At 39.4% G+C, this 26,899-nt stretch overlaps 1 protein-coding gene across 1 annotated transcript in view; it reads left to right on the top strand.

Annotated features, from left to right (window-relative positions):
• FGFBP1 (fibroblast growth factor binding protein 1) overlaps positions 1-26,899 on the top strand; it is an 84,250-nt gene that overhangs the window by 724 nt on the left and 56,627 nt on the right. The gene's annotated exons all lie outside the window — the stretch shown is intronic.

Raw genomic sequence — 26,899 nt, 5'->3', positions numbered from 1 at the left:
ATAATTTGTTTACCAGTATGAGCCTTAACTGTCATTTCTGTTATACCAGGGGATGATTTTTTTATGATCTATCAGGCATAGCTCTTGAGTGTATTAAACAAGTTGAGAATCAAATGTTCGCAGAGGGCATAGCACATAGTAAGCGTCAAAATAAAAATGCTATTTCTCTTCACCTTTCAAGTGTGTGTGTGTGTGTGTGTGTCTTTCTGTTTTGTTTTGTTTATTTTGTTATTTACTGGCTACCTGATAAAATCCATGTAATTTAGTGTACTATTTAAGGTCATCATTTTTTTCTTTTTTTAAATTAAAAAAAAATTTTAATGTTCTATTTCACTTATTCACCTATCCACCTCCCATATGACAACCATCAGTTTATTTAAGAGTCTGTTTTTTGTTTGCCTCTTTCCCCTTTGTTTGTTCATTTGTTTTGTTTTTTAAATTTCACATAAAAGTGAAGTTATGGTATTTCTCTTTAGGTCAGATTTATTTCAGCTAGCATTATACCCTCTAAATCAATCCAAGTTGTTGTAAATGGCAAGATCACATCCTTTTCTATGACTATGTAATATTTCATTGCATATGTGTGTGTGTGCATATATATATTATATACATATAATATACATATAGTATTTTCTTTATTCATTTATCATTGGATGGACTCTTGGGTTGCTTCCATATCTTAGCTATTGCAAATAATGCTGCAACAAACATATATTTTCAAATTAGTGTTTTCAGGGTGCCTGGGTGGCTCAGTGGGTTAAGCCTCTGCGTTCAGCTCAGGTCATGATCTCAGAGTCCTGAGATTGAGACCCGCATCACGCTCTCTGCTCAGCAGGGAGCCTGCTTCCCCTCTCTGTCTCTGCCTGCCTCTCTGCCTACTTGTGACCTCTCTTTCTGTCAAATAAATAAATACAATCTTTAAGAAAAAAATTATTGTTTTCATTGGGGGGTAAATACCCAGTAGTGCAATTACTGGATCATATGGTTATATTAATATTACTTATGTTAATATTATCAATATAAGTATTATTAACATTAATCTATCTTTTAGTTTTTTAGAAACTTCTGCACTGTTTTTGATAGTGCTGCACCAATTTGCATTCCCACCAACAGTGCATGAGGGTTTCTTGTTCTCTACTTTCTTGCCAGTACTTCTTATATTTTTTTTTTTATTCTAGCCTTCTGACAGGTGTAAAGAGATATCGCGTCATGGTTTTGATTTGCATTTCCCTGATGATGGGTGATGTTGAGCATCTTTTCATTGTCTATTAACCATTTGTATTCTTCTTTGGAAAAATGATTATTTGGGTCCTCTGCCCATTTTTTAAACTGGATTATCTGGGTGTGGAGGGTTGTTGAGTTGTATAAGTTCTTCAGGTCATCCTTTCCAGTCAATCATTTATTTTTAAAAGCATTGGTTGAGGGCTTTCTACATGTCCAGCACTTTGTCACAATAGGGCTCCAGAAATCAATTAATCATCATCCTTCCCCTCTATTTCCTAATCTAAATGCTCTGGTAGAAATTCATCCTTATCAACCCTGATTCACTCTGCCCAGTCAAATTAAATGATCTCTGCTGCTTCATGCCTTTTCTTAGGTTCTTACTGCACCCCAAGTGCCCAGTCTACAAACCCGCCTGTCTCAGAGCATCCAAGTTCCAGGCATTTTGAGCCCTGTATCAATTGTCACCTTTAATGTCACTTGCCACGTCTACTATCATGACATGGTCTCATGACCCCATGTAAACATATAAGCTATAAGAGAGTTTCAGTCATTGCATCCAACACCTCAATAGCCAGTTGATATAACTGAAACCCAGAGGGGGAGAATGATTTGCCCAAGACCATGTCACAGACAGAGTTGGGACAGACTTCCTATTAATGCTATTCAAATTTCCCAAAGAATTATCTCTAAGAGTTTAAGATATGAGATTTCTAATTCAACCTAGTTAATTCAATATCTGATTTAGTGCATGACATACAGTAGATGCTTCTTAAATGAATGAATAAATGAAGTGAGTGAGCAAATGCAGGTGTAAAGGAGTAGTGAATGAGGGATGAGAATTTATTTGGCTCAGAGAGTGGTGAAGGAATGAAGGAAGGGTAGGATGTTTTTGACATTCAGGACTCATATAAAGCAGAAATGTGAATAGATGGGCTGCTGGTCTTGTAATTCCAGGAGCCAGAAGGATTTTTTTAAATATTTTAATTTTTTTATAAATATATAATGTATTATTAGCCCCAGGGGTACAGGTCTGTGAATCACCAGGTTTACACACTTCATAGCACTCACCATAGCACATACCCTCCCCAATGTCCATAACCCCACCACCCTCTCCCGACCCCCCTCCCCCCAGCAACCCTCAGTTTGATTTGTGAGATAAAGAGTCCCTTATGGTTTGTCTCCCTCCCAATCCCATCTTGTTTCATTTATTCTTTTCCTTCCCCCCCAAGCCCCCCACGTTGCTTCTCCACTTCCTCATATGATATGCTATGATATGATAGGGAGATCATATGATAGTTGTCTTTTTTTGATTGATTTATTTCGCTAAGCATAATACCCTCTAGTGGGGCGCCTGGGTGGCTCAGTGGGTTAAAGCCTCTGCCTTCGGCTCAAGTCATGATCGCAGGGTCCTCGGATCGAGCCCCGCATCAGGCTCTCTGCTCAGCAGGGAGCCTGCTTCCCTTCCCCTCTCTCTGCCTGCCTCTCTGCTTACTTGTGATCTCTGTCTACCAAATAAATAAATAAAATCTTTAAAAAATAATAATAATAATAATACCCTCTAGTTCCATCCACATCATCACAAATGGCAAGATTTCATTTCTTTTGATGGCTGCATAGTATTCCATTGTGTATATATACCACTTCTTCTTTATCCATTCGTCTGCTGATGGACATCTAGGTTCTTTCCATAGTTTGGCTATTGTAGACATTGCTGCTATAAACATTCGGGTGCACGTGCCCCTTCGGATCACTACGTTTGTATCTTTAGGGTAAATACCCAGCAGTGCAATTGCTGGGTCATAGGGTAGTTCTATTTTCAACATTTTGAGGAAGCTCCATGCTGTTTTCCAGAGTGGTTGCACCAGCTTGCATTCCCACCAACAGTGTAGGAGGGTTCCCCTTTCTCTGCATCCTCACAGCATCTGTCATTTCCTGACTTGTTAATTTTAGCCATTCTGACTGGTGTGAGGTGGTATCTCATTGTGGTTTTGATTTGTATTTCCCTGATGCCAAGTGATGTGGAGCATTTTTTCATTTGTCTGTTGGCCATCTGGATGTCTTCTTTGCAGAAATGTCTGTTCATGTCCTCTGCCCATTTCTTGATTGGATTATTTGTTCTTTGGCTGTTGAGTTTGATAAGCTCTTTATAAATTTCAGATACTAGTCCTTTATCTGATATGTCGTTTACAAATATTTTCTCCCATTCTGTCAGTTGTCTTTTGGTTTTGTTAATGTTTCCTTTGCTGTGCAAAAGCTTTTGATCCTGATGAAATCCCAATAATTCATTTTTGCCCTTGCTTCTCTTGCCTTTCGCGATGTTCCTAGGAAGAAGTTGCTGCGGCTGAGGTCAAAGAGGTTGCTGCCTGTGTTCTCCTCAAGGATTTTGATGGATTCCTTTCTCACATTGATGTCCTTCATCCATTTTGAGTCTATTTTCATGCATGGTATAAGGAAATGGTCCAATTTCATTTTTCTGCATGTGGCTGTCCAATTTTCCCAGCACCATTTGTAGAAGAGGCTGTCTTTTTTCCATTGGACATTCTTTCCTGCTTTGTCGAAGATTAGTTGACCATAGAGTTGAGAATCTATTTCTGGGCTCTCTATTCTGTTCCAATGATCTATGTGTCTGTTTTTGTGCCAGTACCATGCTGTCTTGATGATGACAGCTTTGTAATAGAGCTTGAAGTCCGGAATTGTGATGCCACCAACTTTGGCCTTCTTTTTCAATACTCCTTTGGCTATTCAAGGTCTTTTTTGGCTCCATATAAATTTTAGGATTATTTGTTCCATTTCTTGGAAAAAATGGATGGGATTTTTGATAGGGATTGCATTAAATGTGTAGATTGCTTTAGGTAGCATAGACATTTTCACAATATTTGTTCTTCCAATCTAGGAGCATGGAACATTTTTCCATTTCTTTGTGTCTTCCTCAATTTCTTTCATGAGAGCTTTATAGTTTTCTGAGTATAGATTCTTTGCATCTTTGGTTAGGTTTATTCCTAGGTATCTTATGGTTTTGGGTGCAATTGTAAATGGAATTGACTCCTTAAAAATTTCTCTTTCTTCTGTCTTGTTGTTGTAAAGAAATGCAACTGAGGGGGGAGGAGTCAAGATGGCAGAGAAGTAGCAGGCTGAGACTACTTCGGGTAGCGGGAGATCAGCTAAATAGCTTATCTAAAGATTGCAAACACCTACAAATCCAACGGGAGATTGAAGAGAAGAAGAACAGCAATTCCAGAAACAGAAAATCAACCACTTTCTGCAAGGTAGGACTGGCAGAGAAGTGAATCCAAAGCGACGGGAAGATAGACCGTGGCGGGAGGGGCCGGCTCCCGGCGAGCGGCGGAGCAACGGAGCAAAATCAGGACTTTTAAAAGTCTGTTCCACTGAGGGACATCGCTCCAGAGGCTTAACTGGAAGCCCAGGCGGGGTCAGCACGGCCTCAGGTCCCGCAGGGTCGCAGAAGGATCGGGGGTGTCTGAGTGTCACAGAGTTTACCGGTATTAGAACGGGGAAGCCTGCTGCAGAGACAGAGCCGAGGAGTGACTCTCAGCTCGGGGTTGCCTTGAACCGGTCGCAGGCTCGGTCAGCTCGGAGCGCGGCCGGAGGCCAGGGTGGCAGGAGTCATTGGGCGCTGTTCTCTGAGGGCGCACTGAGGAGTGGGGCCCCGGGCTCTCGGCTCCTCTGGGCCGGAGAACGGGAGGCCGCCATCTTCATTCCCGTCCTCCGGAACTCTACGGAAAGCGCTCAGGGAACAAAAGCTCCCGAAAGCGAACCCGAGCGGATTACTCAGCGTGGCCCCGGGTAAGGGCGGTGCAACTCCACCTGGGGCAAAGACGCTTGAGAATCACTACAACAGGCCCCTCCCCAGAAGATCAACGGGAAACCCAGCCAGGACCAAGTTCACCTACCAAGGAGAGCGGCGGAATTCCAGAGGAGAAGAAAGCAAAGCACGGAACTCATGGCTTTCTCCCCATGATTTTTTAGCCTTGCAGTTAATTTAATTTTTTTTTCTTTTTCAATTTTTTTTTCTTTTTCTCTTCTTCTGCTGAATTTTTTTAAACTTTTACCATTTTCTTTTTTTAACGTTTTTTAAATAGTTTATCTAATATATATATTTTTTTCCTCTTTTTATATTTTTTCTTTATCGGCTTTCTTTTTTTTAAGAGTTTCTTTTTTTTTTCTTTCTTTCTGAACCCCTTTTTATCCCCTTTCTCCCCCCTCACAATTCGGGATCTCTTCTGACTTGGCTAAAGCATATTTTCCTGGGGTTGTTGCCACCCTTTTAGTATTTTACTTGCTCCTTCATGAACTCTTATCTGGACAAAATGACAAGGTGGAAAAATTCACCACAAAAAAAAGAACAAGAGGCAGTACCAAAGGCTAGGGACCTAATCAATACAGACATTGGTAATATGTCAGATATAGAGTTCAGAATGATGATTCTCAAGGTTCTAGCCGGGCTTGAAAAAGGCATGGAAGATATTAAAGAAACCCTCTCGGGAGATATAAAAGCCCTTTCTGGAGAAATAAAAGAACTAAAATCTAACCAAGTTGAAATCAAAAAAGCTATTAATGAGGTGCAATCAAAAATGGAGGCTCTCACTGCTAGGATAAATGAGGCAGAAGAAAGAATTAGCGATATAGAAGACCAAATGACAGAGAATAAAGAAGCTGAGCAAAAGAGGGACAAACAGCTACTGGACCACGAGGGGAGAATTCGAGAGATAAGTGACACCATAAGACGAAACAACATTAGAATAATTGGGATTCCAGAAGAAGAGGAAACAGAGAGGGGAGCAGAAGGTATATTGGAGAGAATTATTGGAGAGAATTTCCCCAATATGGCAAAGGGAACTAGCATCAAAATACAGGAGGTTCAGAGAACCCCCCTCAAAATCAATAAGAATAGGTCCACACCCCGTCACCTAATAGTAAAATTGACAAGTCTTAGTGACAAAGAGAAGATCCTGAAAGCAGCCCGGGAAAAGAAGTCTGTAACGTACAATGGTAAAAATATTAGATTGGCAGCAGACTTATTGACAGAGACCTGGCAGGCCAGAAAGAGCTGGCATGATATATTCAGAGTACTAAATGAGAAAAACATGCAGCCAAGAATACTATATCCAGCTAGGCTATCCTTGAAAATAGAAGGAGAGATTAAAAGCTTCCAGGACAAACAAAAACTGAAAGAATTTGCAAATACCAAACCAGCTCTACAGGAAATATTGAAAGGGGTCCTCTAAGTAAAGAGAGACCCAAAAAGTAGGAGATCAGAAAGAAACAGAGACAATATACAATAACAGTCACCTTACAGGCAATACAATGGCACTAAATTCATATCTCTCAATACTTACCCTGAATGTTAATGGGCTAAATGCCCCAATCAAAAGACACAGGGTATCAGAATGGATAAAAAAACAAAACCCATCTATATGTTGCCTACAAGAAACTCATCTTAAACCCGAAGACACCTCCAGGTTTAAAGTGAGGGGGTGGAAAAGAATTTACCATGCTAATGGACATCAGAAGAAAGCAGGAGTGGCAATCCTTATATCAGATCAATTAGATTTTAAGCCAAAGACTATAATAAGAGATGAGGAAGGACACTATATCATACTCAAAGGAACTGTCCAACAAGAAGATCTAACAATTTTAAATATCTATGCCCCTAACGTGGGAGCAGCCAACTATATAAACCAATTAATAACAAAATCAAAGAAACACATCGACAAGAATACAATAATAGTAGGGGATTTTAACACTCCCCTCACTGAAATGGACAGATCATCCAAGCAAAAGATCAACAAGGAAATCAAGGCCTTAAATGACACACTGGACCAGATGGACATCACAGATATATTCAGAACATTTCATCCCAAAGCAACAGAATACACATTCTTCTCTAGTGCACATGGAACATTCTCCAGAATAGATCACATTCTGGTCCTAAATCAAGTCTCAACCGGTATCAAAAGATTGGGATCATTCCCTGCATATTTTCAGACCACAATGCTCTAAAGCTAGAACTCAATCACAAGAGGAAATTTGGAAAGAACCCAAATACATGGAGACTAAACAGCATCCTTCTAAAGAATGAATGGGTCAACCAGGAAATTAAAGAAGAATTGAAAAAATTTATGGAAACAAATGATAATGAAAACACAACGGTTCAGAATCTGTGGGACACAACAAAGGCAGTCCTGAGAGGAAAATATATAGCGGTACAAGCCTTTCTCAAGAAACAAGAAAGGTCTCAGGTACACAACCTAACCCTACACCTAAAGGAGCTGGAGAAAGAACAAGAAAGAAACCCTAAACCCAGCAGGAGAAGAGAAATCATAAAGATCAGAGCAGAAATCAATGAAATAGAAACCAAAAAAAACAATAGAACAAATCAACGAAACTAGGAGCTGGTTCTTTGAAAGAATTAATAAGATTGATAAACCCCTGGCCAGACTTATCAAAAAGAAAAGAGAGAGGACCCAAATAAATAAAATCATGAATGAAAGAGGAGAGATCACAACGAACACCAAAGAAATACAGACAATTATAAGAACATACTATGAGCAACTCTACGCCAACAAATTTGACAATCTGGAAGAAATGGATGCATTCCTAGAGACATATAAACTACCACAACTGAACCAGGAAGAAATAGAAAGCCTCAACAGACCCATAACCAGTAAGGAGATTGAAACAGTCATCAAAAATCTCCAAACAAACAAAAGCCCAGGGCCAGACGGCTTCCCGGGGGAATTCTACCAAACATTTAAAGAAGAACTAATTCCTATTCTCCTGAAACTGTTCCGAAAAATAGCAATAGAAGGAAAACTTCCAAACTCATTTTATGAGGCCAGCATCACCTTGATCCCAAAACCAGACAAGGATCCCAACAAAAAAGAGAACTACAGACCAATATCCTTGATGAACACAGATGCAAAAATTCTCGCCAAAATACTAGCCAATAGGATTCAACAGTACGTTAAAAGGATTATTCACCACGACCAAGTGGGATTTATTCCAGGGCTGCAAGGCTGGTTCAACATCCGCAAATCAATCAATGTGATACAACACATTAATAAAAGAAAGAACAAGAACCATATGATACTCTCCATAGATGCTGAAAAAGCATTTGACAAAGTACAGCATCCCTTCCTGATCAAAACTCTTCAAAGTGTAGGGATAGACGGCACATACCTCAATATTATCAAAGCCATCTATGAAAAACCCACCGCAAATATCATTCTCAATGGAGAAAAACTGAAAGCTTTTCCGCTAAGGTCAGGAACACGGCAGGGATGTCCGTTATCACCACTGCTATTCAACATAGTACTAGAAGTCCTAGCCTCAGCAATCAGACAACAAAAGGGAATTAAAGGCATCCAAATCGGCAAAGAAGTCAAACTATCACTCTTCGCAGATGATATGATACTCTATGTGGAAAACCCAAAAGACTCCACTCCAAAACTGCTAGAACTTGTACAGGAATTCAGTAAAGTGTCAGGATATAAAATCAATGCACAGAAATCAGTTGCATTTCTCTACACCAACAACAAGACAGAAGAAAGAGAAATTAAGGAGTCCATCCCATTTACAATTGCACCCAAAACTATAAGATACCTAGGAATAAACCTAACCAAAGAGACTAAGAATCTATACTCAGAAAACTATAAAGTACTCATGAAAGAAATTGAGGAAGACACAAAGAAATGGAAAAATGTTCCATGCTCCTGGATTGGAAGAATAAATATTGTGAAAATGTCTATGCTACCTAAAGCAATCTACACATTTAATGCAATTCCTATCAAAGTAACATCCATTTTTTTCAAAGAAATGGAACAAATAATCCTAAAATTTATATGGAACCAGAAAAGACCTCGAATAGCCAAAGGAATATTGAAAAAGAAAGCCAAAGTTGGTGGCATCACAATTCTGGACTTCAAGCTCTATTACAAAGCTGTCATCATCAAGACAGCATGGTACTGGCACAAAAACAGACACAGAGATCAATGGAACAAAATAGAGAGCCCAGAAATGGACCCTCAACTCTATGGTCAACTCATCTTCGACAAAGCAGGAAAGAATGTCCAATGGAACAAAGACAGCCTCTTCAATAAATGGTGTTGGGAAAATTGGACAGCCACATGCAGAAAAATGAAATTGGATCATTTCCTTACACCACACACGAAAATAGACTCAAAATGGATGAAGGATCTCAATGTGAGAAAGGAATCCATCAAAATCCTCGAGGAGAACACAGGCAGCAACCTCTTCGACCTCAGCCGCAGCAACATCTTCCTAGGAACATCACCAAAGGCAAGGGAAGCAAGGGCAAAAATGAACTATTGGGATTTTATCAAGATCAAAAGCTTTTGCGCAGCAAAGGAAACAGTGAACAAAACCAAAAGACAACTGACAGAATGGGAGAAGATATTTGCAAATGACATATCAGATAAAGGGCTAGTGTCCAAAATCTATAAAGAACTTAGCAAACTCAACAGCCAAAGAACAAATAATCCAATCAAGAAATGGGCAGAGGACATGAACAGACATTTCTGCAAAGAAGACATCCAGATGGCCAACAGACACATGAAAAAGTGCTCCATATCACTCGGCATCAGGGAAATACAAATCAAAACCACCATGAGATATCACCTCACACCAGTCAGAATGGCTAAAATTAACAAGTCAGGAAATGACAGATGCTGGCGAGGATGCGGAGAAAGGGGAACCCTCCTACACTGTTGGTGGGAATGCAAGCTGGTGCAACCACTCTGGAAAACAGCATGGAGGTTCCTCAAAATGTTGAAAATAGAACTACCCTATGACCCTGCAATTGCACTGCTGGGTATTTACCCTAAAGATACAAACGTAGTGATCCGAAGGGGCACGTGCACCCGAATGTTTATAGCAGCAATGTCTACAATAGCCAAACTATGGAAAGAACCTAGTTGTCCATCTATAGACGAATGGATAAAGAAGATGTGGTATATATACACAATGGAATACTATGCAGCCATCAAAAGAAATGAAATCTTGCCATTTGCGACGCCGTGGATGGAACTAGAGGGTATCATGCTTAGCGAAATAAGTCAATCAGAGAAAGACAACTATCATATGATCTCCCTGATATGAGGGAGAGGAGATTCAACATGGGGGGTTGAGGGGGTAGGAGAAGAGTAAATGAAACAAGATGGGATTGGGAGGGAGACAAACCATAAGTGACTCTTAATCTCACAAAACAAACTGAGGGTTGATGAGGGGAGGGGGTTGGGAGAGGGGGGGGTTATGGATATTGGGGAGGGTATGTGCTATGGTGAGTGCTGTGAAGTGTGTAAACCTGGTGATTCGCAGACCTGTACCCCTGGGGATAAAAATATATGTTTATAAAGCTGTAAAAAAAAAAAAAAAAAGAAAGAAAGAAAGGATGAATACCCAAGTTTTGTAGCAACATGGACGGGACTGGAAGAGATTATGCTGAGTGAAATAAGTCAAGCAGAGAGAGTCAATTATCATATGGTTTCACTTATTTGTGGAGCATAACAAATAGCATGGAGGACAAGGGGAGATGGAGAGGAGAAGGGAGTTGAGGGAAATTGGAAGGGGAGGTGAACCATGAGAGACTATGGACTCTGAAAAACGATCTGAGAATTTTGAAGGGGTGGGGGGTGGGAGGTTGGGGGCACCAGGTGGTGGGTATTGTAGAGGGCACGGATTGCATGGAGCACTGGGTGTGGTGCAAAAATAATGAATACTGTTATGCTGAAAAAATAAAAAAATTAAAAAAAAAAGAAAAAAAAAAGAAAGAAATGCAACTGATTTTTGTGCATTGATTTTATATCCTGACACTTTACTGAATTCCTGTACAAGTTCTAGCAGTTTTGGAGTGGAGTCTTTTGGGTTTTCCACATATAGTATCATATCATCTGCAAAGAGTGATAGTTTGACTTCTTCTCTGCCAATTTGGATGCCTTTAATTTTTTGTTGTTGCTGTTGTCTGATTGCTGAGGCTAGGACTTCTAGTACTATGTTGAATAGTAGTGGTGATAATGGACATCCCTGCCATGTTCCTGACCTTAGTGGAAAAGCTTTCAGTTTTTCCAGGAGCTAGAAGGATTCTTGATCTCACTTTTAATCAGACAGACATGTGTCAGGGTAGAGAGAAGGTTATCCTGTCACCCGGCATCACTGAACTACAACCAGGCACTGACTTACCTGCTTTTGTCAACAGGTCCCCACCAAGCTGAAGCCATGAGGATCCATAACCTCACCCAGCTTTCCTTCCTCCTTTTGGCTGCTCAGGTGCTCTTGGTGGAGGGCCAAAAGGAATTAGGGAAATGGCAGAGCAGCATTGCAACCAAGGATCAATGGATCCCTCTGGGCAAGCCCCAAATTGTGCGGAGAAGGCAGCAAGAAAAACATGTGGTCAGTGGCATAATTGTTACCCGAGACCAGGCCACATGCTATTTGACTGTGACTGATCATAAGGAGGGCACCACCCTAAAGGTGGAGTGCACCCGATTTGACCACAAGTTTTCCTGTGTCTTTGCTGGCAATCCAAAGTCCTGCATATCATGTTTTAGAAGTGATATAATCTACTGGAGGCAAATTGCCCAGAACTTGCATTGGCAAAACAACATCTGTGAGGACTCCAAGATGGTACTGAGGACCAGAGTGTGTGGTTGGAGGTTTCCAGAATCCAATCTGAAGCTGGTGTACTCCTCTCTGATCCATGATCCCAACAATGCTAATATGGAATTCAACCCCTGGTGTCGTATCTTTGTCGAAGGAGACTCCGATAAAAGTTCCAAGGATGTCAAACACTACTATCCCAAGCAACAGAGCCAAACCATACCTCCTGTCCCTACCAAGGAGATCCAACTCCCAGAGACCACTCCCACAGTGTCCACTGTGAATGAAGAGACTACCACTGAGCATTTGATTGTGGAAAAAAACACCACTACACAGCACACCACGATTAAAGAGATGACCCCAAAACAGACCACTCCCATGGAGCAGTTGGTTATGGAAAAGATTGCCACTATACAGCAGACCATGATTAGAGAGACCACCCTGGAACAGACCACCCCCACACAGCAGTTGGTTATGAAAGGGCCCATCACTACACAGCCAACCATGACCACAGAAACCACCCCAGAACAAACCACCCCCACAGAACGGTTGGTTATGGAAGAGACCACCATGACACAGCAGACCACAACCACAGAGACCACCCTGGAACAGACCAGCCCCACAGAACATTTAGTTGTGGAAGAAACCACCACAACACAGCAGACCACAACCACAGAGGCCACCCCAGAACAGACCACCCCCACACAATCCTTCTACACCAAAGAAGTTATCACCAACATTCCAGTGGAGATACAAACCACAATGACCACCAAACCTAATCATAAGGATGACTCTAGCATCAAAATTAAGCAGAAGACAACCCAGGACACCTACCAGAAAATAGACCAGAGACAGTCCAGCAGATGGACCTGGACACATTTGAGCAGCCAGACCTGGATATATTCCAGCAGGCGGACCTAGATACATTCCAACAGATGGGCCTGGATACATTCCAGTAGAGGGGACTGGATACATTCCAGTAGAGGGGACTGGATACATTCCAACAGACAGACCTGGATACATTCGAGCTGCCAGACCTGGGTACATTTCAGCGGACGGACCTGGATATATTCAAGCAGAGGGACCTGGGTACATTCCAGCAGACGGATCTAGATACATTCCAGCAGGCAGACCTGGATACATTCCAGCAGTCATACTAGGGTACAGTTAGAAAACAGCACAACAGGATAGCCCAGCAGATGTATCTGGTTACTGCCGAGCAGATGGCCCTGAATTACTATGAGGAGTAATTCCTCACCTTTGGCAAAATCTTAGTTATTGCATTATGGACAAATCTTAGTAATTGCATTATGGACAAATAATTGTCATGAGTCAGAAGCAGACGGAGTCAGTTAAGAAATTTAATGTCATTAGTCCCTCTGTATGCTGCAAAGCTTTCCAAGTTCTCCATAAAATAATGAAGTTTTGTGCTATGAGAGTATAGTGGAATATTTAGATTTTGTAATTTTGTTTTTGTGCTTTAAAGTTATATTCACTTGTGATGTGAGTTTCAGAAGCTGTTTACCACAGTTAATAATTCCATTGCCTACAAAGCTATGTGTATATGCCCAGTGAGGACCTGTCTTTGAAGTGAATGAGCCAGAATGATGATTTCAGTCTGATGCTATTTCTGTCAAAGCAGCAAAGATAATAAAGCTCTGGGCATTTTTCTGAAATGTGTTCAATTGTTTGGTTTCTCTGTCTGGTTCCAAATGGAGTCATAAATAGTCCTCAATCTAACAATGAAAAAATATCTAAGAAACTATATTCTGTTGCTTATCCATCCTGTTATCCCCAAAAGTGACCCATTTCAGAATTCCTATCTGTATACTTTCATCCATTGGTCTGAAGTATTTGATTATTTGTGAACCATAGTAGTTGGTATCCCTGATTTCAAGTGGACACATGAAACATGGGGTGATTAAGACAACTGTCAGGGTGTCACAAATGATAGAAGGGGCAGGGATCAGAATCCAGGATGTCTATAAGCCATGTCCACAGACTGGAGGGATGCCTTCCACTGACTCAAGTCAAAATCCATTATGACCACCATATATGGGGCCCCTGATCTTGAGGAGCTTATCTGAACTGGGGGAGGGAGCCTAGGATAATAAAGTGACCTGTGTGAAAACTCCAACAGAATGTGGGGAATGGCACTAAAAACTGAGAGATGATGTGGAAAAAGCAGAAAAAGTATCAGATGAGCTCCATAGAAGTATTATGGAAGCTAGAATCTGGAAAAAGTATCCATAGGTAGGAAATGCAGCAGAGTAGAGACACTTTAGGCAGGTGACAGCATGTGTGAAAGCAAAGAGAAGAGAAAATCATAGAAGATGGGAGAGGCCTTGGCTAGAATATGGTGGGAAACAGACATTGTTTTTAGTCACTTACATGTTAGAAAGATCTGAAAATGTTTTAATTCAAGAGTTGAGGAGAGAGGAGGATGTGACACCCAATGCCTTCTCAAAGTTCTAGGAGGAACAAAAAGTCAGAAGCAAACTCTACTATTTAGAATCTCTCTGGGTGTCAGGGAAGAATGACAGGTGCAGTGGAAGAATGGTCTTTTCCACTCACCAATATCCATAACCTACACTGAGCATGGTCATTGGCCTATCCAGAGTGTGACAGCCTCAGGGTGATACTTGGTGTCATCATCAACATCAACACTGACATTTATCTCTCCCTTGCCATGTGGCAGGCACCATGCTAACCTATTCCATAGAGTTGGCGTTCATTCATTCATTCACTCACTCATTCATTCACTCATTCAACACATAATTTATTAAACACTGCCTCTGCCAGACCATGTTCCAGGTCCTAGAGACACAGTATTTCAAAGAAATCGATGCTTTGACCCATGGAACGACCAGTGGGTAAAGTGATGATAAACTCACAAATATACAAGTAATAGAAAGGAAAAGTAAAGGAGAAGAAGAGGGTAAAACTGATGGACTGTAACTAATCTTAAATGAGACAGCAGAGGAGGCCTCTCTGTGGAGGTGACTTTTAAACCTACCATAAATGAAATGAAAAATCAAACCAGGTGACTCTCTGGGGTAAAGGTGTTAATGGAGGAAATATTAAGGGCAAATGCTCTGAAATTAATTAATTAGTTTATTCATTATCTACTCTGAGCTCCTACTCTATGCCAGACACTGTTCTAGGGGTAGAAAAGGGCAGTAAATAATTTGCAATGACATGAATGGAACTAGAGGGTATTATGCTAAGTGAAATGTCAGTCAGAGAAAGACATTTATCATATGATCTTTCTGATATGAGGAATTTGAGAAACAAGACAGGATCATAAGGGAAAGGAGGGGAAAATGAAACAAGACAAAACCAGAGAAGGAGACAAACCATAAAAGATTCTTAATCTCAGGAAACAAGCAGAGAGTTCCTGGAGAGAGGGGTGGGAGGAATGGGTGGCTGGGTAATGAACATTGGGGAGGGCATGTGCTATGGTGAGTGCTGTGAATTATGTAAGACTGATGAATCACAGACCTGTACCCCTGAAACAAATAATACATTATATGTTAATTTAAAAAAATTATTGTTCAAATTGTAAAAAGAAAGAGCTCAAGAAATTGTTGATAAATAAATAAAATGATTAAAGAATAAAAGGAAGTGGCATTAAATAAAGAAGAAAACAGATTACTCTCTTTATAGTGCTTATATTCCAATGATCTGTTCATGTTTGGCATGTTCAGAAACATCAAGGATTGCAGTGTCATTGTCAGACAAGGCATAGGACCTGACCTTTGAACCTCACTCCCATTCCCAAAAGAGCTGAACCAACATCACTGACCCTCCCTCAGCTTCTCCTAGCCACACCACAGGAAGGACATATTCCTTCAAGTCTACACAGATTGTCATCCCTGTGGTCCCCACTTGCACTCACGCATCTCAGTCCCATGTAGTCCTAAGACAGAAGACTATTGAACACTTCCAGGGGTTGTTAAATAATAACTCTGGTCTAGTCTGAGTGATATAAACATTGAAGAACTGACCAGACTAGATTCAAAGACCATTTAATGTCATTTCCAGCCCATGAAGTGGTATTTAGTTCACTCATGGTGTTTGGCCACTGGCAGAACTGGGAGGAGATTTGTTTTCAACACGGTGGAGTTTCCTACACTTGGGCTAGAAGTTTGCCCCCGTTGCTTCCCATACAACATCTCTGTGCCAATTATTTAACTTTTCCTAACTCCAGTGATCTCATCTCAACAATGGGGACAGTGAAACCTACCTTGAAAGGCTGCTCTAAGACTCACATTGGTCAATAAATCTAGAGCACGTAGTGCCTCACTGCTTGCACAGAAGGTGTTCAACTCAAGTGACTTCTAAAGTCCACCCACAGGGCCAGTTGTGGAGGCAGTTCAAAATTTCCTCATGTAAACTTTTTAAAAATGAGAGGTTTTTTTTTTTTTCCCACCCAGTAAGCAAAGAAGAACAATACTGATAATCTAGTACATGTCAGTGGCTTTGCCCCCTTCTCTTATATAATCCCCTCAACAACACTCTCTGGTAGGTGTTGTCATCCTTGTGTTCTAGATAAGGAAACTGAGACCCAGAAAAGCTGAGCAACTTTTCAAGGTCACCAAGCATGAGGTGGCAGAGGTCCCCTCGGCACTTTCTGTGTCTGGAGGTCATGATTTTCTTCACTTGATGAGAGAAGAGTAAATTTGTGATTTCAAATGTGATCCAAGCCATTAAGTGAATAGGGTGCCTCCCTCTTTTCCATGTATACATCCTTTTTATGTTCTTAACAGAAAGAAAATTCCAGAAGCTAACACTTCCATTCCTGGTCAGCCTTCTGTCACAGCCACATCCTGTGCAGACATCTGAACACAAATAAATAGATAAATAAATAAATAAATAAATAAATCAGCTTTAAAAAAAGATATTCATGTGGCCATTGTGGTGGCATGGAAAGATGGAGGAAGAAAACAACAAATAAATAAATAAATAAGAAAAATAAAAACACAGTATAAAATAAAATAAATTTTAAAAAACAAGACAGATTTTACATTAGCTTATTTCGAACTTGGTACTTCATATTTTCTCTCTGAGAATTTTCTGAATATGAAGTGGAGGAGCCAGTGTGTGTGTGTGTGTGTTTGTGTGTGTGTGTGTGTGTCCCCCCCAAAGGAGTGATTCCCCTTGATAACAAGAGATGGGAGGTTTTCAGGTAGGTAATAGTTACTGAAGGATGGCATATCAGCATCTTTTAAAATGCTCAGTGTTGGAAATCTCTCTCTCCTCCCTTAGGAAAACCACATTTCAGCACTGGCTCTATGCAGGAACTCACAACCACCCCAGTGCTAACATATTTCACTGGCTATCCATCTATTCACCTTCTTCCCCAGCTTCCCTGTTACATTGGTTTTGGCCAAACAAGCAATGGATGCTTGTCATCAAGCTCTTGGTGGCTGCAGTCAACTTTGACACATCTTGGCTTATAGAGTGTCTCTCCAATCCTGGCCTCTGTCATCACATGGAGTCATCTTCTGGATGTCTGTGTCCAAACTTCCCTCTTCTTTGGGAGGACACCAGTCATTGGGCTGGAGTCCCTCCTCATCTAGTATGACCTCATCTTAACTCGATTACATCTACAAAGTTTCTATTTTCAATTAAGGTCACATTCACAGGTTCCAGGTGTACATGCAGTTTGGGGAGACACTATCCAAGCCAGCACAGTCACCCAAAAGCAATTTCAAAGAGCCAAAAAGCAAGAGAAGTGAATTTGAAGGAGAGCAACTCTAAACACTCAGAAAGTACATTAGATGAACAAAGTTGGAAAGGGCAGACTATAAGATTTTATTAGGCACATGCAAAATAGTGACTCACTTCCCTCATAATTTTGCATTTGTCTTTATTTAAGAACAAGTTAGGAATCCACTGCTTGGGTATATAAATTTTCTCTCCATCTGGCCAATGATGTCCAGACCCTAATACACAGTAGTTTCACCTGAAGGTTCTTTTTAAAAAGATACTGGTACTTCAGCCCCATGCCGGGAGATTTTGATATAATTGGTAGAGATATGGCCTGAGTAGTGGATTTTTTAATTTCCTGGGGGTAATTCTAATTTGCAACTGAGGTTGAGAGATACTACCCTAGCTTAATTAAATCAGAATTTCTGGAGAGTACCCCAGACAGTGGTATTTTTATTTAATTCTCAGGTAGTTCTTATGTGATACGCTGGTTGAGAACTACTAATACAGCTTCTCTATATATTTTATCCAATTAGTATATATTTATTTATCATCTGGTATGTCCCAGGCACTACAAAAGACACAGGATGGAGGAGAAGTAAGCTAACAAACTAGGCCCAACCTCCTAGAAATCAGTGTCAACGTTGGAACCAAGACAACCCATTTGATAAGCGCAAAAGACACAGAAGGCTGGATGGTGGGGGGATCAGGGAAGGTTTGGCGCCATTGAGTTCCTAACATTATACAAATCAAGCATCTACTATGACACAGTTATCAAATCTGTTTCTTATAAAGAAACAGATGTGCCTTTCACTTGTTCCCTCATATAACCCTCATCACATCCTACTAAATCAGCAGTTTTATTCCCAATTATAAATGAAGTCCCCTAAAGCTTAGAGAGGTGAGTGGTCCAACATCACATCACAACAGCCTGTGTGTTTGGAGCAGAAGAGAAGCCAGGTCCCTTGGAATCCAAGCCTCTGGGTCTCAGTCCATGCACATCACAGACTGGGATGGTTTGGGGCACAAACCATTACCCAGCCTTCCCTAATATTTCAAACTAGAACCACATTGTAGCTCTCTAGTATTTTTCTAATGATGAAATGTGATATAAATTAGTGGTACTCAAAGTGTGGCCTGAGGACCAGAAGCACCTAGGTAGCTCTAGAAATGTTAATTCTCAGATACCACCCCAGACATACTGAATCAGAATTTCTGAGGCTGAAGCTCAGGAATGTTTTTTTTTTTTTAACTGTGGTTAAAAGCACATAACATAAAATCTACCACCCTAACCATTTTTAAGTATATAATTCAATAGTGTTAAGTATACTCACCTTGTTGTGAAACAGATCCCCAGAATTTTTCATCTTGCATAAACTCTAGACCCACTAAACAACTCCCCTCTCCCTCTTTCCCCCAATACCTGGTAATTGCTATTCCTCTTTTTGAGTCTATGAATATGACTACTCTAGATGCCTCATATATGCAGAACCCTACACTATTTGTTATTTTGTGACATTTAACATAGTGTTCACCAAAGTTAACCATGTGGTAGCATGTGATAAAATTTCCTTTCTTTTTCAGACTGAATAGTATTCCATTGTATATATATGCCACAATTTATTTATCTATTCATCCTTGCATGGGCTTTCAGGTTCATTTCACCTCTTGACTATTGTGAATAATGCTGCTATGAACAAGGGTATGGAAATTATGTTTGAGACTCTGCTTTTAACACTTTTGTAAATATACCCAGAAGCAGGAATGTTGAATCATAAAATTGTCCTATTTTTAATTTTTTGAGGAACAGCCATAGTTTTTTTTTTCAATAGAGATCATACCATTTTATAGTCCTATTGATAGTGCAAAAGGCTTCCAATTTCTCCCCACCCTTACTAACACTAGTTATATTCTGATTTTTGATAGTAGGCATCCTGGTGCATGTGAAGTGGATATCACATTGTAGTTTTCATGTTCATTTCTCTAGTGTTTAGTGTTGAGCAAGTAATACCCATTGCCTACTGTTAGGAGTAGGAGTTCAAACACTTCTGCCCATTGCTTCTTAGTATTGGAGTCGCCAAGGAAGACACAATGTAGTTACACACTGGATGGGAGGATGCTTTACTTATTTATACAGGAAAAAGAAAGAGCAAGATCAGTTTCAGTAGTGGGCATCAGTCCCCTATGGCTAACAGGTCCCTCCTAGCAGCTGATGCACAGCCATTAGCATGCCCACACCCCTCTTATGCTACCGCAGGACTCCATCCCTTCTCCACAGAGAACAGAGATAGTAGTGGAATTGGCCAGTTGCCATATAATTTACACATTTAAGCTGAATGAAGGAGCATACACTGAAACAAGGAAAGATATTTCCACAGAAGGTCCAGCACAAGCTGGGTGCACTCTTCATCTCTTGGTTAAAAAAAGAAAAAAAAAAGTGTTCCAGGTCCAAGGCTCATTCTTATAAGGACTAATGGGGCCCAAAAGTGCATGCACAGACTGCCTTTTCAAAAAGTAGTGATGTTAAATCACCTTTTTATGTTTGTAGACCAATCATATATCCTCTTTAGAAAACTGTTTATTCAATTCCTTCACCCAGTTTTTAATTATTTGATTTTTGTTGTTGTTGTTATTGAGTAGGTGTTCTTTATATATTCTGGATATTAACACCCTATTGGATATGTGATTTCCAAGTATTCCAAGTATTTTTTCCCCATTCCATAGATTGCTTTTTCACTCTGTTGGTTTTGTCCTTTGATGACCAAAAGATTTTGTGATTGATGCAGTCCCATTTGTCTATTTTTGCTTTTGCTGCATGTTTTTGCTTTTCTATACAAGAAATTGTAGAGAACTGAAGTCTCTAACTAGTCATGTGTTGTTGTCTATTTCTCCCTTCAATTCTAGTCTTTTGACTAGACTTCAATTTTGACATGTTTTGAATTCAAGCCAAGGTTTGCTTCATATATTTAGGAGTTCTGATATTTGGCCTAAATATAATTGTTTTTATTTCCTTGGTGAATTGACCCTCTTTTCATTACATAGTGACCTTCTTTGTTTCTTGTAACAGTTTTTTTTTTTTAATTCAAAGTATATGGTATTAGTGTGAACACCCCTGTTCTCTTTTAGTTGGCGTTGCATTAAATATCTCTTTCTATCCTTTCAATTTCAGTTCATTTGTGTCCTTAGATACAATGCAAGTTTCTTATAGACGGTACACAGATTCTGCTTTACTGATAAGGAAGGACTTACTACTGCCATTTAAAACAATTATTTTTCTGTATGTCTTGCAACTTTCCCCATCTCTCCTTTCCTCTCTTACTTCCTCCTTTGTGTCTTGTTGACTTTTTCTAGTAGCATGCTTTGGTTCTCTTCTCACTTTCTTTTGTATATAGTCTATAGATGCTTCCTTTGTGGTTACCATTATAATTACATAAAACATCCTAAAGTTATAACATTTTATCATATCCTGTCCTTGTATCTGATCTTTGTGGGATAACTTCAAGTCTCCCATTAAGTATGATATTAATGTAGATTTTGTAGATAATCTTCATCAATTGAGGAAATTCCTCTTTTCCTAGTTTACTGAGAGTTTTTATTATGAATAGGTATTAGATTTTGTCAAGCACCTTTTCTACATTTATTGATACATTTAGGTGGTTTTCTTACTGTGTTGATGTGATGGATTACCTTAATTGGTTTTCAAATGTTGAAGCAGCTTTGCACACTTGGGATAAATCCCAGTTGGTCATGGTCTATCATTCTTTTCATACAAATTGAATTTCACTTACTAATAATTTTGTAGAAGAGTTTTACATTCATGTTCATGAGAGATATTTTTCTGTAGTTTTCTGTCTTGTAATGTCTTTAACTGGTTTTAGTATTCAGGTGACGTGGGCCTCATAAAATATGCTTAGAAGTATTCACTCAACTTCTATCCTCTGAAAAAGGTTGTAGAAAACTGGTATAATTTTTTCCTTAAATATTTGGTAGAATTCACTAGTCAACCCACCTGACCTGGTGCTTTCTGTTGTAGAAGGTTATTAATTATTGATTCAATGCTTACAGGTTATCAACTTTGTGGGCATGAAGTTGTGCATAGTATTCCTTTATTATACATTTAACTTCCTTAGGGTCTGGAGTGATGTCCTCACTTTTATTTCCTTTTTTAAAAAAAGATTTTATTTATTTATTTGACAGAAAGAGAGAGACAGTGAGAGAGGGAATAGCGGTGGGGAGGAGAATGGGAGAGGGAGAAACAGGCTTCCCGCCAAGCAGGGAGCTCAATGCACAATTCTATCCCAGGACCCTGGGAACGTGACCTGAGCCAAAGGCAGACACCTAACTACTGAGTCACCCAGGCACCCCCTCTTTTATTTCTGATATTAATCATTTGTGTCCTCTTTCTTTTTCTTTTTCTTAATTAACCTGGCTAGAGTCTTGTCAATTTTCTGGATCTTTTAAAAGAATCATCTTTTGGTTTCATTCATTTTTTTCTGTTGATTTCCTGTTTTTAATTGTACTAATTACTTCTGTAATTATTATTGTTTCTTTTTTCCTTAATTTGGATTTAATTTGGTCTTCTATTTCTAATTTCCTAAGGTGGAAACTTAGATATTTCATATTATATATTTTTTTCTTTTCTGATATATGCAGTCAGTGCCATAAATTTCCCCTTAAGCACTATTTTCTCTATATCTCAAGATCTTGATAAGTTGTCTTTTCATTTTCATATAGCCCAAAACATTTAAAATTTTTCTTGAGATTTCTTTGTTGATTCATGTATTATTCAGAATGGTGTTGTTTAATCTTCAGGTATTTGGGGATTTTCTAGTTATCTTTCTGTTATTGAGTTCTAAATCAATTTCATTGTAGTTTGAGAGCAGACATTATATAATTACTATTTTTTTAATTAAATAGGATGAGCAGCTAGAGAAAGAGTCCAAGGTATATTGTTATATGAGGTATATTGTTATGTGAAAAACAGTAAGGATGTTTAAGCAGCATGTTTAATCTGCTTTCTTTAATATAAACCTTTAGTATGTAAGGGTATGTATTGGTGTTTTTTTTTTCATTTTCAATATGTGTGGTTTGTTGTACATAAATTATACTTATTTTTTAAATTTTTTTTAAATTCCAATATAACTAACATAGAGTGTTAATTAGTTTCAGCTATACAATATTGTGATTCAACAATCCTATACACCATACTCAGTGCTTATCATGATAACCCCCCTCACCAATTTCATCCCCTCACCCACTTCCTCTCTGGTAACCATCAGTTTGTTCCCTATAGTTAAGAGCCTATTTTTTAATTTTTCTCTTTTTTCCCTTGTTCTTTGGTTTTGTTTCTTAAATTACACATATGAGTGAAATCATATTTGTATTTGTCTTTCTCTGACTGACTTATTTCACCTAACATCATACTCTCTATATCCATCCATGTTTCTGCAAATGACAAAATTTCATTCATTGTTGTTGTGGAGTAATATTCCATTGTATTTATATATCACTTCTTCAACCATTCATCTATTGATGGATACCTGGTCTGCTTCCACAATTTGGTTATTGTAAATAATGTTTCAATAAACATAGGGGTGCATATTTCTTTTCAAATTAGCATTTTCATATTCTTTGAGTAAATACTCAGTAGTATAATTACTAGATCATAATTCTATTTTTTACTTTCTTTGAGGAATTATTCTATTTTTACTTTTTTGAGGAACCTCTATATTGTTTTCCATAGTGGCTGCACCAATTTGCATTCCTACCAACAGTGCACGAGAGTTCCATTTTCTTCCCATCCTCACCAATATTTGTTATCTCTTGTCTTTTCAATACTAGCCATTCTGACAGGTGTGGGGTCATATCTCATTGTGGTTTGATTTGCATTTTCCTGATGATTAGTGATGCTGCACATCCTTTCATGTGTGTGTTGGCCAACTATATGTTTTCTTTGGAGAAATGTCTTTTCATGGTCTTCTGGTGATTTTTAAATTGGATTATTTGGGGGACTTTTTTGGTCATGAGCTGTGTAAGCTTTTAAATGTATTTTGGACGCTAACCCCTTACTGGATATATAATTTGCAAATATTTTCTCACTTTCAATACATTATCTTTTTGCTTTGTTGACTGTTTCCTTTGCTATGAGAAGATTTTTATTTTGAGGCAGTCCAAATTGTGTATTTTTCCTTTTTCCCCCCCTTGCTTGAGGAGACATATCTAGAAAAATATTACTGTGGCTAATATCAGGGAAATTGCCTATGTTCTCTCTAGGATTTTTGTGGTTTCAGTTCTCACATTTAGGTCTTAAATCTGTTTTTAGTATGTTTTTGTGTATAGTATAAAAAAGCAATCCAGTTTCATTCTTTTGAATGTAGCTGAACATAAAGGCAAAAATCCTCAACAAAATATTAGCAAACCAAATCAAACAATGCATTTAAAAAATTATCCACCATTATCAGCTAGAAATTATTTCTGGGATGCAAGTATGGCTCAATACTGGCAAATACATCCATATAATACACCATATCAATAAGAAAAAGGACAAAAACCACATGTTAATTTCAATAGAAAAAAAAAGCATTTGACAACGTGCAACATTCATTTATGATAAAAACCCTCAACAAAGTAGGTTTAGAGGGAACATACCTTAACATAATAAAGGCCATGTATGAAAACCCCATAGCTAACCTCATCCTCAATAGAGGAAAAACTGAGGGCTTTTCCCCTAAGATCAGGAACAAAACAAGGATGTCCACTTTCACCACTTTTATTCAACATAGTACTGGAAGTCTAGCCACAGCAATCAGGCAAGAAAAAGAAACAAAAGGCATCCAAAGTGGTAAGGAAGAAGTAAAACTTTCACCATTTGCATATGACATGATACTATATGTAGAAAACCCCAAAGACCTCACCAAAAAACTACTAGAACTAATAAAAGCATTCAGTAAGGTCACAAAATATAAAACCAATATACAAAAATCCACTACATTTCTATACACTAATAATGAAATAGCAGAAAGAGAAATTTTTAAAAATCCTATTTACAATTGCACCAAAAATACTAAAATACCTAGGGATAAACTTAATGAAGGAAGTGAAAGACCTGTACCCTGAAAATATTGATGAAAGAAATCGAAGACAACACAAACAAATGGACAGATATTCCATGCTCATGGATTGGGAGAACAAATATTGTTAAAATGTCAATACTACCCTAAGCAAGCTACAGATTTAAGGCAATCCCTATTGAATACAAATACCATTTTTCACAAAACTAGAACAAATAATCCTAAAATTTGTATGGAACAATGAAGGACCCCAAATAGCCAAGACAATCTTGAAAATGAAGAACAAAACTGGAGGTATCACAACCTCAGATTTCAGTATATACTGCAAAGCTATAGTAATCAAAACAGTATGGTACTGGTACAAAAATAGATATATAGATCAATGGAACAGAAAAGACAGCCCAGAAATAAACCCACCATCATATGATCAATTAATCTAAGACAAAGAAGGCAAGAAAATGCAATGGAAAAAAGGCTCATCAACAAATGGCGTTGGGAAAACTGATTACTACATTTTTAAATATATTAAGGGATGTTTCACAGCCCAGAATATATTCTATCTTGATGAATGCTCCAGGTGAGCTTAAGAAGAATGTGTATTGAGCCGTTATTGAATAAAGTAGTCTATAAATGTCAATTAGATTCAGTTCATTGCTGGTGGTACTGAGTTCAACTATGTCCTTACTGATTTTCTTCCTTGACTGGTCCCTGTGGAACTGCATTTCTAACTTGCTGAGGTGCTCAGTGTTTTCACTGAGGTTTAAATTGGGTCTGGTTCCATCAGGGCTTTAAGTCAGACAAGACAAGGAACAGTGCCATTGGCAGCCCCCAGACACACCAGAACATCGGACACAGGGCCTAGCATTTTGTTTCAATCCCTAGGGAGGAGCCCCAGTATGAGAGGCTTCCTTTAGTTGTACCACACTATGCCTAGCAGCTTAGAAGGCACATGGATGGGAATGCAGAGTGCCACGCAATTTCCTACTGCTTTCCTAAGAATCAGGCTGAAAACTGTAACTTCTCACCCGGTCTCTTGAGTTCTCATGAAACTCTTCTGGTGGTACTTTCTTATTAACTCTGTTGGAAAATGAGGGTATAGAGCTTTCTACTTTGCCAATCTGCTGATGTCACTTGGGGATATGTATTCTAACAAGCTTTCTGGATGAGTCTGAAGGACAGTAATGTTGGCCAAGCAATAGTTTGAATCACTCTAACAGAAAAGGTCTTGATCCTCTTAGTAAATAGCTGTTGCCTAAGATATGCAGCCAAGCCCACTGCAAGCTGTGATTGTTGGCAGAGTTTTGGTAGCTATGTAACTTCTGGGGAAATGGAGATGAGAAGCCAGTCCTGAGTGTGTATGCACAGTGGTGGTGGTGGGCGGGGGGATTACAAGGCTAAACACAGTCCTGAAGCCCACTATTAGTCTGAAATGCCCAACTCCATTCCTGTCCTCCCCTGCAGGGGCTCTTTCACACCCATGTGCCTTTCCTGAGCTACTGCTACCCTCCCTAGGTCAGACCAGACACTCCCACTCCTCCTCCATCCTCTTCTCAATGAGCGATTACTTCATTGCTCTCTCTCCCAACAAGATCTCAAAAACTTATGGACAAACCCCATGTCTTGAGTTTCTTTGACTCCACATGGTCTTTGGCTTTGTGGCACCTTTGACAGCAGCCTGGGGTAAATGCACCATTTTTTTAATCGTCTCTGTGACCCTTTTGGAGCCCTGACTTCACCAGTCACTAGCTGTCTGTGGTCTTTCATTTCCTCCTCACTGCACGTGGACAAGACTAGCACCTATCTGTTGAGCAGGCCCTGGGTAAGCTCATCATGCAAACTGTGTGCAGTAATAGCTCACACCACAGCTGCTGTCACCCTCACCACAATGTTGCTCGAGCACTTTTAATAAATGTGTGAGTGCTGTGGTGGGGAGGTCTGTCCAGGCTGTGGGTGTCGTAAACAGTTCTTTTGCCTGGGAAGATGGGGAGCCCTTGGTCTGGAGGTAGCCTCAGGTGAATCTAGAATGCCCTCTTGCCCACTTCCTCATCTACCTTACCCATGAATTTCTTCCAGGGCAGACATGAAACCTACAGAGTCCCTCCATGCTGAGAACAGCTCTCCCTTCTTAGAGAACAACTGTTCCTTTGTAAATCCAACCACATGTTTAGGTGCTGGGCTGTTCACCCCAGAATCCTGCTCTTTGCCAGGGTGGAGGAGTCCAATGGCAGGAAGGTGATTCAAGCCCAATTTATCAAAGT

This window comes from Lutra lutra, chromosome 2 (genome assembly GCF_902655055.1).
Source record: "Lutra lutra chromosome 2, mLutLut1.2, whole genome shotgun sequence".
Classification (NCBI taxonomy): Eukaryota; Metazoa; Chordata; class Mammalia; order Carnivora; family Mustelidae; genus Lutra; species Lutra lutra.
Note: the sequence above shows the minus strand (reverse complement) of the source record. Positions and strands in the feature narration are given on the sequence as shown.